Source organism: Rattus norvegicus, chromosome 3 (assembly GCF_036323735.1).
Source record: "Rattus norvegicus strain BN/NHsdMcwi chromosome 3, GRCr8, whole genome shotgun sequence".
Classification (NCBI taxonomy): domain Eukaryota; kingdom Metazoa; phylum Chordata; class Mammalia; order Rodentia; family Muridae; genus Rattus; species Rattus norvegicus.
The window spans coordinates 49,864,124-49,882,791 of record NC_086021.1 but is presented as its reverse complement, the minus strand read 5'-3'; the positions used below and the strand labels follow the sequence as shown (position 1 = coordinate 49,882,791).

General features: G+C 40.7%; 1 long non-coding RNA gene across 2 annotated transcripts in view; it reads right to left on the bottom strand.

Annotated features, from left to right (window-relative positions):
• Window positions 1–18,668, bottom strand: part of LOC102548671 (uncharacterized) — a 50,188-nt gene that overhangs the window by 11,367 nt on the left and 20,153 nt on the right. The window contains exons 3-4 of one of the 2 annotated variants that reach the window (XR_352290.4): window positions 13,471–13,556; window positions 12,938–13,134 (exon numbers count right to left, since the gene is read on the bottom strand). This is a non-coding gene — a long non-coding RNA (uncharacterized LOC102548671). The other variant, XR_005502138.2, reaches the window with a different exon arrangement.

The following is an 18,668-nucleotide window of genomic DNA, read 5'->3' as shown; positions in this document are numbered from 1 at the left end:
GGGGAACCTGCCAAAAATACTGAGTCGAAGTGATAGACCTGTGTCCCCTAAGATTACATCCCAGCTTACACTTCCCTCTCCAAGAACAGACGTGCCCTCAGAGCTATGGTTTTATCATTCATTCTCTTCCGTGTGTCCTCAACACCAAACGTTCCTGAGCAACACAGTCCGATTCCTTAAAGCAGCCTTCTCTGGCCCTCCCTAGCAGGACAGCATTTAAATGAAAAGCCTCAGGTCCTAGCAGGAGCAGACCTCGAGAGACTTGAAAGATCTGGAGGACAACATGGGGGAAACATCATGTCCCCGTGATTTCTCCTATCCCCAAAATGATGGGTGTGCTGTCACCCGGCAGTGTTTGACACTCTCTTCTCTTGACCTTCTTTTAGAACCAACCTAATGGTTCTCGAGATTTTACTCATAGTTCTTAAAAGTCTTGTTTGGAAACACTTGTTAGCATACATTTAGGTCCTCTTTTCCTCCTACTTGACACTGAATAGATTAAAAAAAAACGATTAATAAAATTATCATTCTTAATTGGGATTCTTGCATCCGCCATCTTTAAGGTGGGGCAACTGGCTAGGCGACTGTTGAAGATAGTGTTAAGGTTTCTATGTTAACCTCCCATAACTGCATAAAAATGCTCCCTTCTAGGTCTATAAGTTTTATAGCTTTTCACAAAGTAATGAGTCCAAGAATAATAAGTGAGTTGCCCACAGTCTTAGAGTTGGTAAGTGCATTACTGAGAGCTATGCCGATAGGGCTTAGCTGATCCCCCAAACGCACCCCTTTCCTGAAGAATCATCTGTCATAAACCAGAAGTCTTCCCAGGAAGAGAGAAGCTGAGTCTCAGGGCCATCTGTTCTTTAATTCTCCTTCATGATCTCCCAGCGAAAAGGCCAAAATCAGCCCTGTGCTTTTGACAGGAAGAGCTGCAAGGGCTGTGGAGGTAAAGCCCCAGAATGAACCTGGACCCGGGTGTGTGCAGATGGTTCAGGGCTGTGCTGCTGAGTCTAAATGAGTCATTCAGAACACAGTTAGGCTCCAACACAAACCATGTCCTCGGGCCTCGCCCTCCACCCCGCCACAAGCTTATTCACATGTGATGTCTAGCTTGGCACCCAAATCCCCCAAATCATTCATGAGCCAGAGCTCATTCCACCAGCACTCAGACCTGGTCCTCAGACTGGCCTAACGGAGCCAAAGAAAGGAGCGTGACCGTGAAGAGGCCACACCGTCACTTATACAGTAAGGGATTTACAGTACGACCAACGAGTGAAGAGAGACATCAAAGATTCTGGATCCAGAATCTGGATCTCATGTCTTAGCCTCCTCGTTAGCATAATTCCACAAACTGTTGCTAAGACAGCAGTAAGCAAAACGTGCACCGAAGCCAACACCACTTTTATTTTGCCTTCAGAATAACTTTGGGTAAAATTACCCGCATCACTGATGTACAAACAGTGATGTTTATTCCTTTATGATACACGGCAACGATGTGTCTGAACTGTGTGAGGGTAACTGTTAATAATAAGTCTGCTCTATATTTCTTACCTAGCGAGAAAACAAAATAGGTTGAAACTAGCAACCGGCATCAACCGCAATGTCTCGTTTACACAAGTTGCAGTCCTTAACAAGAGATCTTTCCCTGCGGGTCTAGCAGAGAACTCTTGTCTAGGTATTTCTCTATAACTTCTGAGTTCATGGGCTTATTTATCTTCTCTGTAAAGTTCAAAATCTAATTTCTAACACAGGTTGCTAACGGTAATAAACTCTGCAAGCTCCAAAATGACAAGTTGAAAGATACAATTTTTTAGAGTTATGAATTAATAGCCATATATGTCAAATACTTTGAAAGTGCCAACTTTCTCATATTTATAGATATATTATTGAAATGATAAAAAATGAACTGAGGAAGGAGGGAAGGGTGGGGAGCCACACGTAATGAATCAAGCATACTTAACAAGACATGTACAGACACTTTGGTGAGCATCTCTTTTATTACATTACATTAATCAAATACTACTAAAGACATCCGTCTGAACAAAGTGGCACAATGATGTTCTATAAAAACACTCTCTTGGAAAGAGGCCGCCCTGACAGCTATATCAACGATATTGTCTTAAGTGATTGCCAGGCCCACACTTCTCAGAAATGAAGACAATTGATGCCTGTTCTCCTTCCTCCCACCCTAATCCCGCCAAGCTAGCCTTTGACAAATAATAATAATAATAATAATAATAATAATAATAATAATAATTTAATTGGAGAAAAAGCACGAATCCTTACAAGGACTCATAAACCTAGGAGTAAATGATGTTTTAAGGATCTTTAAATCGTGATATAATTTCAGTTTCCTTTGCCAATAGAAAATTCTGGTTGCTTAACAGATTCATCTGACCTGGCTTTGTCTTAACAAGGCACAGACTTGGCTGCTAATCTCTGTAGTGCGGCCCTGCTTGATGGGCCACAGAAGAATTGCAAGTTCTACATTCAGATGCTAATAATGGGTGTTTCTGTCTGAATTCTCTCCGAGTCCTACCTCAAATCTGCCACAGAAGAGTCTATTCAGTGTTAGGATTAGCTCATATAAGAGCAAACAGGTGAGAAAAATGAATCAGACCTCAGCCTCTGTGACCTCTAGACTACAGAGGACACAACTGTCAGATACAGCAGGGACAGTCATGGATGTCAGAGAACTGACACACATGTAGAACACACCCCCTGTCTTCATAAAGTACAAGTCCTTCAACCATTTACCCAGGAGCCTTCTCCATCTCTGTGCCTGCAGTTTGATTTGGCCATGTGGAGGCTAAAACTGGGTCTTCCAAGGCTTTAAGTACCAAGTATATCTTACCACAAGAAGAAAAATGTCAAGACTTTGTATAGAACTTGATCTTAATTACCATGCATTTGAGAAAAAAAAAGCACTAAGAACTAGAAGCTAGTAACTAACCGTGAGGCCGAATTTATTATCTTTTCTTTGAAAAGGGCACGTACACAGGATGGATGGCAACCAGAAAGGGAACAGAGTTGTCTGCAAACTGCTTAGTCATCAACCCATAACAAAATACATTTGGGAACAATGAAAAATTTGGTCAATCACAGTTTTACATGGTTTTTGTTTAATAGTTTTGTTTTTTGGGGTTTTTGTTTTGTTTTGGGTTTGCTTGGCTTTTTGTTGTTGTTGCTGTTGGGTTTTCTTTTGTTTTGTTTCCTTTTGAGACAACCCTAAAAATGTTTTTTCTATAGCCCAAGCTGGCCTCGAACTCAGATCCTCCTGCTTCTGTCTACTGAGTGCTGGATTAAAGAACATCAAACCCAGCTGCAACCTTACCTTTATACAATCCAATTTCCTCAGCAACAACAAAGTTCTAATACTGACGTTATCTGCTTGCTCTGGGAGGGGAAAAAACCATCAACTAGTATAGAAGCAGATAATTTTGTGAATGGTGTGAAATACATAGAAATCTGTTAGCACAGTGATTCTAGGGTTGCCGAGGCCCCTCTGGAATCTGTTCTCTCTGTGGCTCAGGCTTTTCTGCAGTCCATGGCACATCCAGAACAACTCTATCTTCCGGCTGTTGTCATACCCATGCACACCAATATACTCTATGTAAGTATGACTAATAGCTACTAATCTTCATTGCCAGACAATTTCTTATACATGTATATAAGAAAAATAACCTGGCTTAAGAGAGATCACTTTCATAGTTTTGTTCAAGGCTAAGCCCTATGGCAAATTCTACCTCGACCTTTTACATTTAAAAGCTAGCAGTGACATTTTTGTGATTGACCCTGCTTGGGGGAAAGAACCCTCATCAGTTAATTGTGCTAGTATACCCGATATCAAAACATGAATGTATTTGGTGGTGTTCGAAATGAAAATAGAAAGAGAACTTCCAGTTTCCTCTTTAAATATTCAGGCAAGGCATTAAAAGGGTTTAAACTCATGTCTCCTAAAGAGAAAATGTGTCTGGATATTGACTCCAATGACTAGAACATTATTTTCAGTACGATGTGAATGAAGGCTAGTAAAGGAATGTATGACCCGGCTCTTATCAAGTACTTCCATTGGATGGAGTGTCTCTGTCAAGGAAACAGCAGTACCAGACAGCTCCTAACCGGACTTCTGGGAGCCTGCGCATTCGTTGCTGGCCTGAAAGAAGCCTTGGCTAGCAGGGTCACTTCACAGTGTCATTTTACAGCTCAGGATTAAAGACTTCTGCGAGAAAGACCTCTGGAAGAACCTTCGGCGTTCCCAAAATGAGTCCTCAGCGTTTAGAGACAACCGTAACCAAGCAGCAAGATTGGGGGAAACTCCCTAAAAGACCCATTCCTAATCACTGGGACATTGTAGTCATGAGAAACTTCTTTAAAACAAGCAACATTCACCCTACGTGTAAGTCCGCTTCTGGTTTTCCCCCTTTAATATTCTGTTGGGATTAGGAAAAAAAGAATAAATAAAGGTAACAGAAGAAATCTATTTGGAACAGAATGTGATTGATTAGCTTATCCGCTACAATCAGGCTTCGGTTCGTTTCACTCGCACAAAATTTTAAAGTTTTAAGCATTTTTTCCCCCAGGATATGGGTATATTCAGCGCCTCCTATTAGAAATGCAGGCAATCTGGCTGTTCTGTATCTGTATATGGCAGTTGGCTGAAGTAGGATACAGGTCCCTCAGTTTTAGAGACCACATATTGTCCTGAAGCCCTGTCTACCTCCTTAGGTACTCAACTAAGTTACTAACTTCATTTATAAATTGTGTTTGTGTGTGCGTGTGTGCATGTGTGTGTGTGTGTGTGTGTGTGTGTGTGTGTGTGTGTGTGTGTGTACTGGCTTAAGATGTTTACAGATTTCTTAGACAACTGGTCCAGCCTCTATTTTGTACAAGATCCTTGCCCAATTTTTCTTGCTTCAACATCAACAGCTCTCCATGAAGTTGGGAAAAAAACGCATGAAAAGAAAAAGAAGTAGGTCTTAACAGGGAAGTGAAATCTGGCTTTAAGTAATCCGTGGTTCTTTTTCAAACAAACTGAACCGCCATAGTCTCTCCATCCCAATTTTCTAGCATCCAGGCTGAGTCTGAAAGGATTGGTTTGCTTCCAAAACAGCTTAGAATTTCTCAACAGGCCACCATCTCTCCCAGTAGGAGCAGCAGGCAGGTAAAGGAGCCTGCCAATTCCCTGTGCCTCTTTGGAGCAGCTCAAAGAGAGCCTGGGGGTAAAATAGGAAACAAACAGGGGGATGGACTACACAGAAAGAGACCCCTGGGTCGTGTCCCTCCCCTATCCTCCTTTTACATCCTTATGGCCCCCATGACTTTCCACTCATCCAGAGTTTTGAAAGAGAGCAAACCTCAGAAACAATTGGCAGGTGATTTCCAGTCATTACCTGCCTGCCATGCTAATTACAAGTCATTACCTACCAGCAGCACGCAGTTTTGCGCAGTTTGTGAGGCACAGGGAGAGTGTACTTAACTGGAAAGATCATTTTTCGCAGACTAAAGAATGCCAGCGCTTGGCAGCCCTGGGCGAGCCAGGATGATGTAATGTGCAGCCCGCGCACTCTCCAAGACTCATCATGGAGATGTGCATACATGCATCTTACATGGAAATGGCTAGAGGAAAGTCCGTGGCTTTCTGTCACTGGCGTGTGCCCCAACCTTCGCATTGTCTGATGGGAAGAGAACAATGAATCACATTCCGCAGGATACACACAGCCTCGTGGTTTCCGAAGTACATCTCACAATAAGCATGGTTTGGACTGCTGTATACTTTTAAAGTTTTATAAGATATTATAATCTTAATTTCCACATGCAAAATGGGTATTACTAATGCATGTAAATTATGCATGTCTCTGTTTCACAGCCGTCTATCAAAATTGTCATCCGTGCTTCCTATAATGTATAAACTGTGACTCAGTGGTTAATTAAAATTTTTAATGCTTTCTAAGTTACTTTTTAAATTGCTAAGACCTTAGTTCTGCTTTCACTTTTGAGATTAATTTTTGTTTTATCGGTACTCAATCTCACCACACCAAAAAAAAAAAAAAATACAATCTAACATCTCGTAATTGACTTAGCTAAATTCCCATTGTTTTACAGGCCAGGGATGAAAGTCCTAACAGGTATGACGTGCACTAAGTTTTGCCTGGGCGTCGAGGATGATTCTCGGGATTTTTCCAAAATGGCACTTCCGTTTTGTTCAGCAGCTTGAACATAAAGAACAGAGCGCTCGTCTGCCTGCAATACAGCAATTATACCCAGTTATGCTTCGACTCTGCTGCCACAGGCAAGTGGCCAAAGAGCGTCGGCAGTCAAAATATCTAAGCGACTTAACAAGCTCCCTTTACTCTCGGAAGAGCAGCAGAAGATAGGCAGCCGACCCTTGAGAAATGTCGAAGTGAAGGAAAGAAACTAGATCGCTCCTGTTTATTAATGAAAACCGTGACAGAGGCTTAGGCTGATCAAGGTGTGGCATCCGGGGCCTGTGAGACATTCGGGCCTGTGTTTGACAGAAAGCCTTTCTCCAGTTGAGGCCTGCTTGATGATACCAGCTAATGAATGACTCATCGGTGAGCCTTTTCCTTTGGAATTACACCTTGCTTTACGGCTTGGCCGTACTGGGTCACCCTCGCGGTCACCTCTCCCACCACTCGCAAGACTAAATGTCTCTTGTTTCCACCCCATGTTTTAAAAATATCGCCACCCTTACCTCGCAAAAGGCATCAAAACTAATTAAGTATACTCCGAAAGAACTATTACCAATCCTTTGCTTCAGCTAGAGATATCAGATTTAATTAGGTGGTCAGTGTTGATGGGGTACAGAAACAAAAGCCATTGCTCCCTGAAAGGGTTCAGGCCCCATAAAGACCCAGTCACCTCGCTGTGAAACACATAATAATTGGGCAGTTTTAGAAAAAGAAAAGAAGAGGTTTCTCTGTTAGAATCAAACCTTCCAGCTAAGGTTCATTTTCATTTTCTTCCAGGTGATTTAAAAACACAACAAGCTACAGCATATACAAAGAAATAGCTCGACCCTAGTGCTATTTGACACCGCCATGGCGCAGAATAGAACCGACCTTAATAGGTGTCACCTTTGCAGGTGACTAATCAAAATCTACTTGGTAATCCTCTTCAATGTTAACAAAGAACTTGATTAATATCACATCTCACCAAGTTGTCTATTTCCCTGGCATACGTTAGCCAATAGATTTGTTTCCACCCAGAACAAAAGGTTCAAGTTAAAATTAAAATGCAATGAAACTCTTATTAGAAAAAAATTTTAAGCTGTCAATTCCTCAACAGACCCACAGCTAGCACTTCATGGTGGTCTGGTCAGCCCTGCTCTGGTCGTTCATAGGATGTTACTTTTTATCTAGTGGGGAAACGTGGACAGACAGTGGAGAAATTATTTTTACAAATCCTTACCATGGAGTAGTTGTCAGTCCCTGATGGATATGTTAATGGATATGTTAAACATAAAAGGTAGTATTCTTAAAGAAAAATAATTTATTTTATACATATGTGTACATATATATGTTATACATATGTATATATGTATAATATATATGTGCATGTGTGTGTGCGTGTGTGTGTGCGTGCGTGTGTGTGTGTGTGTGTGTGTGTGTGTGTGTGTGAGAGAGAGAGAGAGAGAGAGAGAGAGAGAGAGAGAGAGAAGGGATTGAAAACTCAGTGCCACTCTGTTATTTTCATATCATTGATTCCTCATGGTCAGGCCCTGGCAACAAAAGCCATCATCTTAACTCCTATATTGTGTTCACATAAACATATAAATCCACAGATTATTAAAGTAAACAGTATCACTTATTTGATACATGGTACACAGTAATTTTTTTCTTATACTGTCCGGTATCATAGCTCAAAGCAGCTCTGAATGATGTCTCTTTATGGGCTATTGTTAAGCAATTTTCCTGGAACTTTTATCCAACCAATGCACATAATTTTACGTGAGAAATTGCCTTAAAGCAAGTCTGAAACAGGCGTAAAGTTACCAAAAAGGCCAATGTAGTATTTCCCGAGTTTAAGTACACCTCAAAATTCCTTTCTCTGGCTCATAAAGTGTTGAAAGGAAAATAATTTTCAATGCTGGCATTTAAATGGTATCATTCCGTGTGGAAAGAGTTACTGAGACATTTGTTGGAAGTCAACAAAAATAATCTGGACATATTTTGAACTTATTCTATCTGACTCCTCGACATTTAATTTGGTGTGAAAAACAGCGACGGTAGAAAACAGATGTTAAGGGGCCAAGTATACAACAGAGGTCAAAACAAGCATAAAACACGGCTTCCATTTCTAAGAGGAAAAGCCCAGGATTCCTCCAGCAACAGGTTCCTATGGTGAAACTGCTTTTTTATTGTTCTGCTTGTGATATCTGTAGACTACACAATGCAATACTGTCTGCCATGGAGCAATACCTCTCAGCACTAGTAATTTAAGACTTTCTTCTCTGTAATACACTGAACCATCATAACCTGTCTCTTCCCATTTAGTTTAACCTACAACCACCACATACTGATTTGGCTGTGTGTGGCTTTTCCTATTGCCATTTATTACTCTGCTCGACTCCTGAAATTCTGTTTGCAATTTAAGGCCACAAATTAGAAGCGTAAGTCATCTGTTTCCTATAATCCCCCTGTCAGGACTCGAATCGCATTTGGAGCTCAGCACTGAGCCTGGGCCTGGGCCCGCACAGGCGTTCTGATTGGCTGGCGTCTCTAAAAGCAGCAGAATAAATAAAACGCCCCAGAAAAAAAATAGAGCTCTAAAAAAAAAGAAAAGAAAAGAAAAGAAAAAAAAAGATGAAAGGAAAGAAACTGGGTTTCAAATAATTTCTTCTCCCTTTCATAATTATTAAATCAGTTGTTAAAATAGCTGGGGTTTTTTTTCCTTTTCTTTTCTTGGTTTTTTTTTTTTTCATTTCAATAATCCAGAGAGCCAAATATACCTTCTCTAAGGACAGAACAGTGAATGTCTAAGATGCCATGTGGTAGCAGAGCTGTCCTGCTTCAAGTAGATCAGTGGATCAAGTTCTCTGCCGTGTTTTGTAGAAAACACACTTTACCGTGCTGTATGTGTGCTAATTAGGCGGGCATTTTTAAATGCTGTTACAGATCCTTGGCTAAACTATGAAATCTTAATCTGCTCAGTCTACCAGAGTTTCCCTTTTGATATATTTTGGCATGGTCCAGTCCCTACCCTGAATTTATTAGAAATATTTTTAAAAATTAAGTACTAAGTCAGTGTATATTTTTTTAAAATTATTTTTAATAATATAAGAATTTTCAAATTTTGGAAATATGACCCCCTTTTCCCCCTAGATTTCCTTGGCTCACTTTAATGGGTCTCCTTGGGGCCCTGTGGAGGCTTAGAGTCTTCCAGCATTTAATACTTTTAAGGATCTTGCTCTTTTCTGTTACTTTTTGAACAGTCAACATGTCCCATTGCACATTAAAAACAGCAAGGGTAAACTGAGGCAAAGGAAGAGTAGCCACCTCCAGAAACGTATCCTGAATCCTAAGTGCCACTGTAAAATGCTATCAGGCTTTCGAAAAATCATTATTTAATCGCATAAAACCTAACAGACATAATTCCTATTAATAAACATATTTATGTTTGTCACACCTGGGCCAAAATGTTAGAATGAGAGAAGATCAGCATTCACTGAATTTCTATTCCAAAAGCTCAGTTCCTATATCAAAGGAAAATGAAGTTCAACAGGAAACGTTATATATGCATTCTTAGCTATATTTTAGCCAAAACCAAAAACTGGACTTAAGAATGATTTCTGGAGAAAAGGCATTTTAAGAACAACAAAAGGACCTGATATTAAATCATTCTCGAGGCAGGTAATAATTTGCAATCCCACTTCTGGAAATGTTTTACACTTCTGTAATTTAAATTCCTCTTCTATGTTTTAACATCAGTTTTTGCAGCCTGTGAGTCCACAGTTTGGCCCCCTGATCTCTTGTGATTTTAAAAGAAACAAAGGAGGTAAACTCGCCGAGATGTTAAGGTTTCACACACACACACTCACACACACACACACACACACACACACACACACGCACACACACAGCTACTGTTCATGTGCACTCTCGCACTCTCATTATTTCTTAGATTTCTTTCAACTATACTTTCTGCCTTACAGATTTATTTAATAAACAAATGCATCTTCTGGGCTCATAATCCACAAATGCATGCTACTGTTAATTCATTTACAGAATGTGCCATGATGGCCCCTGAGCAAAAGAGCAATCTTGTTATAATGAATGTGTACTATTCTTAATAAACACACTGTAGCAACGACCTGCAGTGCACACAAAAGCACACCCAAACCATTTGGTTTGTTCCCAGAGCTCGGACACCAGCACCACTATTAAATAGCTGTGCGCTGGGAGAGCAATCCAGTATTGGCATGCAAATGAGCCCGAAGAGGCCAGATGCTGCTCTTTAGAAAGGAGGAGTGCTTCTGCTCAAATTTGGGGGGTGGGTGGGGGAGCCTGTGAATGTTACAGGCACAGGGCAGCCTTGTGAATGTGAGCTCTTACATTTCTGACAGCCAAGGCAGAGGTGAGCCTAGACTGGGTGAACCCGGTGGGTCATGGGTGCAATGAAGTGTCCCACTGGGTGACTTACCATGGTTTTGTTTGTTTCATTTCTTGTGGGTTTTCTTCTTGTTCTGCACTGTTCATAGGAGGTAAATGTCTTTCAAACACATTATTGAATAATAGAAAATCTTGTGGATTTTTTTCCAAAGTAGCACAGAGTGCATTATTCCTATCTCTTTGGAAACCTTCCTGTGTCTCCCTAGTCTGTGTTGGGCTTGAGAGCCGCTACTGCTGCTTTTACCTCAGGCCTTGAGGACGAGGGAGAAAGGAACGGTAGGACTCAGGAGACAGAAACTGATGCTGCAGGATTTTCGTAGTTGACATCCCTATTAAACGTAGGACACAATTTTTCTTCTTGGCTCGTTTTTCTTTCTCTTCTCCAGACTTGGGGAACCCTTGGTTTAGCTGATTTCTTCAAGAAGATTGAAGAAGATAAAGCCTGGTCTCACAAGTATGTGTTCTAAGAAACAGACTATTGAAAAGCACCAAGAACACCCACACATGGTAGACTTCACAAGTAGATATAATAAGGGTTCTGTAACACAACTAAGTGTAAATGGTCCCTTTAAAGTGATGGTATTTGGGGACAAGGACTTCTTTTTTTTTTTTTTTTTGTCTGTTTGGGTTTTGTTTCTCATTTGTCGTTGTTGTTTTGAGACACTCTCTTTTTATATACCTCTGGCTGTCCTGGAACAATACATGATGTAGACCAGGCTGGCCTCAAGCTCACAGAGATGTGACTGTCTCTGCCTCCCAAGTTGCTGGGATTAAAGATGCGTACCACTATGCTTGGATGGAAGGTGGGACAGGAACATTCTAGAGAAAGTTGTAAATAAATTGTGTAGTAATAGTATTTTCCATACATCTTATTTTTATAAATGTTTATTCAATACTTGTTTATAGATGGACACCAGCCTAACACAGAAGGCTGTACATTATTGAAAATAAAACATAAATCAATAAGGTACATATATATGCATATATAAAATGATAATGAAATATATACACCTCATTAATGTATTTTATATACTAAACTTTACCCAGCTTAATCTCTTAGTTTTCTTCATTTTATTTCCCTTTAATTTTTCCATATTTTTACTTTGTCAGAGTATTATTGAAACCAGTATTGAAGGACCAATTCAAGAGTAAAGCAACTATAAACGGATTCCAAAATTAATCAGAATAAACCCAAATTAAATTGATTTTCTCTTAAAACTAAAATAATTTAAAGGTTGAAATGTGCTATGAGAAAGGATACATTTATGACACCAATGTTTATTTTCAAATAATAGGAATTATCAGAGAGTAATGAGGTAGGAACATTGGACCTGTATAAAGTTGAGTTAAACTCACATAACTGGAAAGCTTAAGGGAACGCTTCGAAGCTATGGTAGTTCTGAAGACTTCCTTATGTCCTAGAGTGTATGACAACAAGAAAACCGAAGGAAGGATTAACATGAGCGTTTGCTTAAGGTATCTGGATGCTGTCAAACAGCAAAGCAAACTAGATGCTGTTTATTCAAAGCCCAGATATAAGAGCAACTGGAAGACAGGACGTAAAGAAGTAGCAAGAAAATGAGCTCCAAGGAAGATGCCCCATTCTCAAGGATCTCTTATTAGAAAAGACCAAGCTACTGTGTTTCATCCATGAGCTATCAAAAGTAAGAATCCCAGCATGAGGCAGAAAGTTGTTGTGAGACTGTGTTTGTTGTTTGATCATTCGTTTTTTGAGACAAGGTTTCTTTATGTTTCTCTAGCTGTGTAGGACTTGCTCTGTAGATCAGGCTAACCCCTACCTCAGAGCTCTGCCTGTCTTGGCCTCCTGAGTGTGTGCTACTACAACCCAGATCCAGAACTGCTTTCTCTGTTTAGAGATAGGGTTTCTCTGTGTAGCCCTGGCTGTCCTGGAACTGTGTAGACGAGGCTGGCCTCATACTCAAGAGATCCTCCTGCCTCTGCCTCCTGAGTGCTGCGATTAAAGACGTGCACCACCACACCTGCAGACCTGCTCGTTCTTAAATCCAATCCAAACTCCTGAGATGAATGACCCCACGCGTGGTTTATTTTCGATTTTAAAAAATATTAGCACTTTTAAAATTAGAACCGGATCTGTAGAAACAGGTCTAAAATTTGCAGTTCCACAAGTAGAGCCAATTAGGGATGGGTCTATGTGGCACCAGTTCTACACCGAGACAGGTCTTCTTCTAATCTTGCAAAGCCATAAAACGCAGATAAGCAGGGCATATCTGGCTTAATGATTCTGAAACGGAGCCACTGAAACTCAGCAGGACACAAGTACTTACCCAGGACTCCCTCCCAAGTCTACAACACAAGCAGTGTTGTGACATAACAGACTTGGAACCACGTCATGGTCAAGGATGCGGGTGGAGAGACTTAGACCATCAGAGCTTCATCTTCGCCCCGACATTCCTCTCAAGACACGTTCGGTTTATCTTTTCAGTCTCCAGGTAACTGTTTCTGAAGCCAGTCACCGAAAGTCCTAAAGACAAAGTGTTTGGATGACAAATAGATAAAAACGGCCCCAGAGGTCTACATTCAAGGCTATGTTCCTATGCCTTACTTTAACCCCATGGCCGAAGCTTTCCTCCTACTTGCGCACTAACCGAGCCAAATTTCCCTGGCTGAGAGCAGGATTCACACCATCAATTCCCCAAAACCTGACCCCCGTGCCGTGCCGTGAGGGTTCACATGAATTCATTAGGCCTCATTGCCTTTTGTGAAAGATAACAAACTATGACAACAAAGCTACGTAGCCCCGCGATGTTATTTCTGGCTGTGCAGTGACGTGCGCCGTCGTTCGAGCCAAGTCACTCACCCTTTCTTCAGCCAAGGTCCTTCAGGGGTAAACTGGAGGCTGTCAGTTTCACCAGATCATATTCGGGGAAGCACTGAAGTATGCGCCTGCAAGTTTCCGTAGACGTGGGAAAGAATTATCATTACTATTGTTGTTGTTTATGACTAATACAGCTGCAGAACTTGAGGTTTTAAGGTCTCCCTGTGGAGTCGACCGCGGCCTCCAGAACCTGAGATTTAATTTTAAAAGAATTAAATTTCCAGTCTGCTTTCCAGGGGTGACTGTAAGAACGTATGCTGACAGACTGTTGTCTTCAGAGGCAATATCCAGACACACTAAGACATTGCCACAGCCTGAACAGGGGTGACCCTTCACCATTCATCTTAATGGAGTGTTAAACTTGAAGTCTAATTAGGTCCACTTAAACGCTAGCATTATTATACTTTTCTCTACTTATCTTCATACCAGAAACAATCAACTAATGGACTCATTTAATCTGGGTGCGTGCAAGGGTCCCCCTCCAGACACCCTGTCATTTTGATAGCCTGCATTGCAGTCATAAAAGTACAAGTTTTAGACTTGCGCTTTGGTTGTTTTTAATTATCCCCACAATTACACGACTTTCTGCTACCTTCAAGACGTTGAGGCAAGACTGGAACCAGACATTTGAGAGGCCTACAGAGTGATCAGCACCCCATAAGGAAAGAGTGATATCAGCGCCAATGTCAGGATAACGCACCCGAGATATGTTAAATGAAAGATCCGCTCCTGTCTTTTGACAATTTATAGCTTACCCTTTGCAACACACGTCCAGCTTCCCACATACCCTTTGTGATTTATCAGTGTTGCCTGAACTCCATGCCCATTCTTTTAATTTCTACGCTAAGCCTTGAACAAAACAAAATTAGAAACATATAAATTTGCACTTGACTATTTTATACCTAGTAGGATCCCAATCTGGGCCCTTAATGCAAAGTCCTTATAAAACATCTCATAAAAGAGTATTTATTTACTCTGGGCTATAAGGGGATTAGTCTGTTTTCCCTGAATGGTCTCTGTGCCAACATGGTGTATGAGAAAATTCTTGGAAGTTTATCATGCAAGTTTATGGGTAAAGGTGTTAGCGGTCATCTTTAAAATATATCATCCCGCTGCTTACACACCTGTCTTTAGCCACACCTATGTGTCCCGGGCAAGGACTTGGAGGGATATTTTTCTATGGTGCCTATTTTTAATGCTACCTTGGTTTTCTGGCTTTCTTAGATGCTCCAAATTTTCTGAAGTTGAGTGGGCCTGAAAAATTTGCCCAAAGGATTGGGACAAGTGGTCCTTCTGAGAAAGAAGCATTTAAAAGCCAATCCATAATCTTCTCTCCCTTCCTATTGGTGGGCAAACTCTAAACTCCCAACACTGAGAGGAAGCGTAATAAGAGAGAGAAGACAGGGAATGTTGAGTGCCCACTGAGAGAGGCCCTGACCAGCAAGTTTATATAACTCAAAATATAATGTGGGTTAGCCAATGAGACTTTGGCTATTATTTATTGCTAGAATATTCCATTGCCTATACAGTGAAAAACAACGTCTTCATTTTCTTGCAACCAAATTTACCAGACGGTAGTCATATATAATTGTCACCACTGCCGTCTTTCAGGTTCACATACATGAGAGAGAGCATATGAAGATGTGGTAGTCTGACGTTACTATCCGGCATCACAGGCTCTCTTGAGCCCTCCCATTGTTCCTAGAGAGTAACTGGGTAAAGTCACAGGCTGCTCAATGGAAATAGGTGGGTAATAATGGCTGTCTTCAAAGCTCAGGAGACTTTCCAGAGAGGAGTTAACATTTAAAGCAAGTCCAGAGCCAAACTTCAGTTTTGAATCGTTCAAGCAAGCGGATGTCATTACCCAATTCAAGGCGAGTACGACCCCAGTCATGAAAATCAGGATGAGGGGGGGAGGGCAGTTGCAAAAAAAATTTCAAAGGGGGATTATACAAATAAAATATCAATTATATATGATGTGAACTCAGCAGGCATTTTGAGCCTTTTTTTAATTGATACTTGCAGATACTCTTTTTTTTTTATCTCCCACTCCATTGCTGGGGATCTGAATCATAGCCTCAGCCTTCAAGCTTTGAAACTTTTCACAATTGCTCTGACAACTTTAAAAGCCAAAGAACTCATTTTTACTTCACCAAAGATGTGTTCATTGTGTTTACACTAAAACAGTCACGTGGTCCTAAATGCTTTCTGCTGTCAGAGTTTGTTTCTTACTTACAGACTTAATTATGCAAATTCTCTAGATGATCCCTAGGTGCTGAAGAGCTCCAGCAGGAACTCAGGAAGAAAGTGGGCAGTAGGGGGCCTTGAAGGGAAGAGACAAAATGTGAGATGGACATGAAAGAGAAAGTGAGGCTGGGCTGGAGGGACAGACCACGGTGGTAAAGGAGCCTGCTGAGATCACCAGCACAAAGGGAGGGTCTATTTGGCCAATGCAGGGGTTGCAAACCTTGTGCATCATGACAGGCATGCACGTGCAAGTCAGCCACAATCAGGGAACAATTCTCCAACTTAGTACTGTGCCCTGCCTTCTACAACACAGTCTTTCTGTGAACGAGGGTGGTGAAGGAGGTGCCTCTCTTTGACAGGCTGAGAGCTAAAAACTAAAGAAACAATGTCCCTATCATACCAAGTATACAGCATGAATTTTAACTGATGTTAACTGGAACTAGATTTACATCAAACCATCTATACACAGCAAACAGTAATAATGACAGCCTTCCTGATGTGCCCCCTCAATGACTGTGTTCCCCCTTATTGAGAACAGAAATGTAAAGCTGGCATTGCTTTGGTTGGCCTTTGTTCGTAAGTGGCTTTCGTGGCATGGGTATGTCCAAGGGATTTATATGACCGATACAATAATGTATCGGTAATTTTCAATGACTGGAATTCACCCTTGGGTCCTAATCTAAACTTAGGACAAAAAGTAGCTCAACAGGATTAATGAAGTAAGAAATACTGGTACTGCGACTGGTCATCACTCAGAGTTTTGTGAACATCATTTTCATTTTCCCTCCTCTCTCCACGAAAAGCAACATCATTTTGCAAAGAGTGTATAGCATTGTGGTTGGCAAACCTTGATTCAGATTCTAGTCTGACCATTTACTAACTCCAATATTAAAATAAGCCCTGAACCTCTTAACTTCCATTTCCCATCAGAAAATCAAATTGATACAGGCTCACAGGAGTACATCGAGAATAATTTTTTTAAACATATGAAATGAACCTAGTAGTATGTAAAAGAGGAGGAGGAGGAGGAAGAGGAGGAGGAGGAGGAGGAGGAGGAGGAGGAAGAGGAGAAGAAGAAGAAGAAGAAGAAGAAGAAGAAGAAGAAGAAGAAGAAGAAGAAGAAGAAGAAGAAGAAGAAGAAGAAGAACTAACTTTGTAATTCTTAATTCTTTCTGATCTGATTTGAGTTAGCATAGCATCAAAATTACTTATGTGAATCTCTCACCAGGTCCTCTGCATCTTGAAAGCAGAAGCTAGAGCCCTCTGTATATGATTTCCCATTGATCATTTTCGAAAACTTTTCTATACTACTAATCCACTAATTGTTGTATGAGGTTAAACAAAAAAAGATACTGGACAGTTCATTCACGATTATTGGCATATGCAGTTGGATTGGACTACTTATAAAATGCATATGTGGAGACAAGCTGGTTCCAGAAGGTCACAAAATATAGTGCACCTATCAAACATCTACTCTCTGTGTCACCCGGAGTGTATTGCTTGGTGGCCCTGGCCTGAGCAGAAAGTATGGAAGAGACCAAGGAACCCATGCTTCCAAACTCCATAAGTGAATCTGCTGCACTATACTCCTGAGAACTCCTGGCTTAGAACAGTCACATCCACACTGATAATGACACTTAGAAAAGTTGAGGACCTTAGGGACATTTAAGCTAATGTCCAACACATCACTGGGCTTGCCTATGCTGGGCACTACTCAGCATGCCGTGTGCACTCAAGGTCTTTGACTAAGCTAACTTTGTCTGGGAAACAGAACATGGTTTAAAACATCGCCCAGCATCCTTTTGATCACCAAGACCACTACCTGGGTCTCGGTATCTCAAAAAAGAACTGGCACATGAGTTATACTAGTCATGCTACATCGCATTTATACACTGCACCGTTTAATTGCTCAGAGACATTCCAAGTGTACAGTCATAACCCAACAAACTATGATGTGTCTTTAACCCAATTGTTCAGTGAGCCAAATTTCAGCAACCTCCACTTGTCTTCATCTCGGATAAATGTGATGTTTATAGAGATACAACTATTGTGCCCATATGCCTTCAGTTGTGACCCTAGAAATATTTTTGTATCATCTATAGTTAGTTTCAAAATGAGTTAATGGTGAGGAAATTAACAAAGAACAAAACAATAGCTATGTATACCACTTCTGTGCGCTCAAATACAAATAGTTTCTGTAGATTCACTTCTTTATCTTCAAATGTAGAATAGAAAACGTTGAAAGTTGCTTTGAGCAGCAGATGCCTATGGAGAATCAGGGCCTTTTCCTATGAACCATCCAGTATATTTGCTTATTTCTATGAAGCCGAGAGAGAGAGAGAGAGAGAGAGAGAGAGAGAGAGAGAGAGAGAGAGAGAGAGAGAACTCTGATTAGAATCAAAACCTGAGGGATTCATAAGTTTAGATAAAGAACAAGAATGCACAGTTGCTACTTAGCGTCTTCTAAAATATTCTAGGATACTGTTCATCCTTCTATAGATTTTGATTATTATGGTTCAGATAATATGTCCCCTGTGTTTCAAAAGGTAAAATTGTGAAAACCATAAATTCGTCTGTCCGTGTCAATATTAACAGAAGGACCTAATGATGGTTAAGTTCTGCCACAATAATGATCCAGCTTTACTGACTTGGTTACCAAAGCACCTGCATATAAATATGATTTTAATGTTAATAATAATGTTAATAGTCACCATAAAGTGACATGCAACAAAATATATTCTTCTTGCTTAACACACCAATGTCAATGAGTTGAAGACATTAAGTGACTTAAGGTCACATTTATAACTCGTATAAAGTTGAAAGCGGAATGTGGCTCTAACATTTTCTCCATTAACTACAGTTCAGAAATCCCAGCAGGTGATAGAGTAAGCGTTTGTTCACTAACACTTTGTTTAGAGGAATCTTTTACTGTC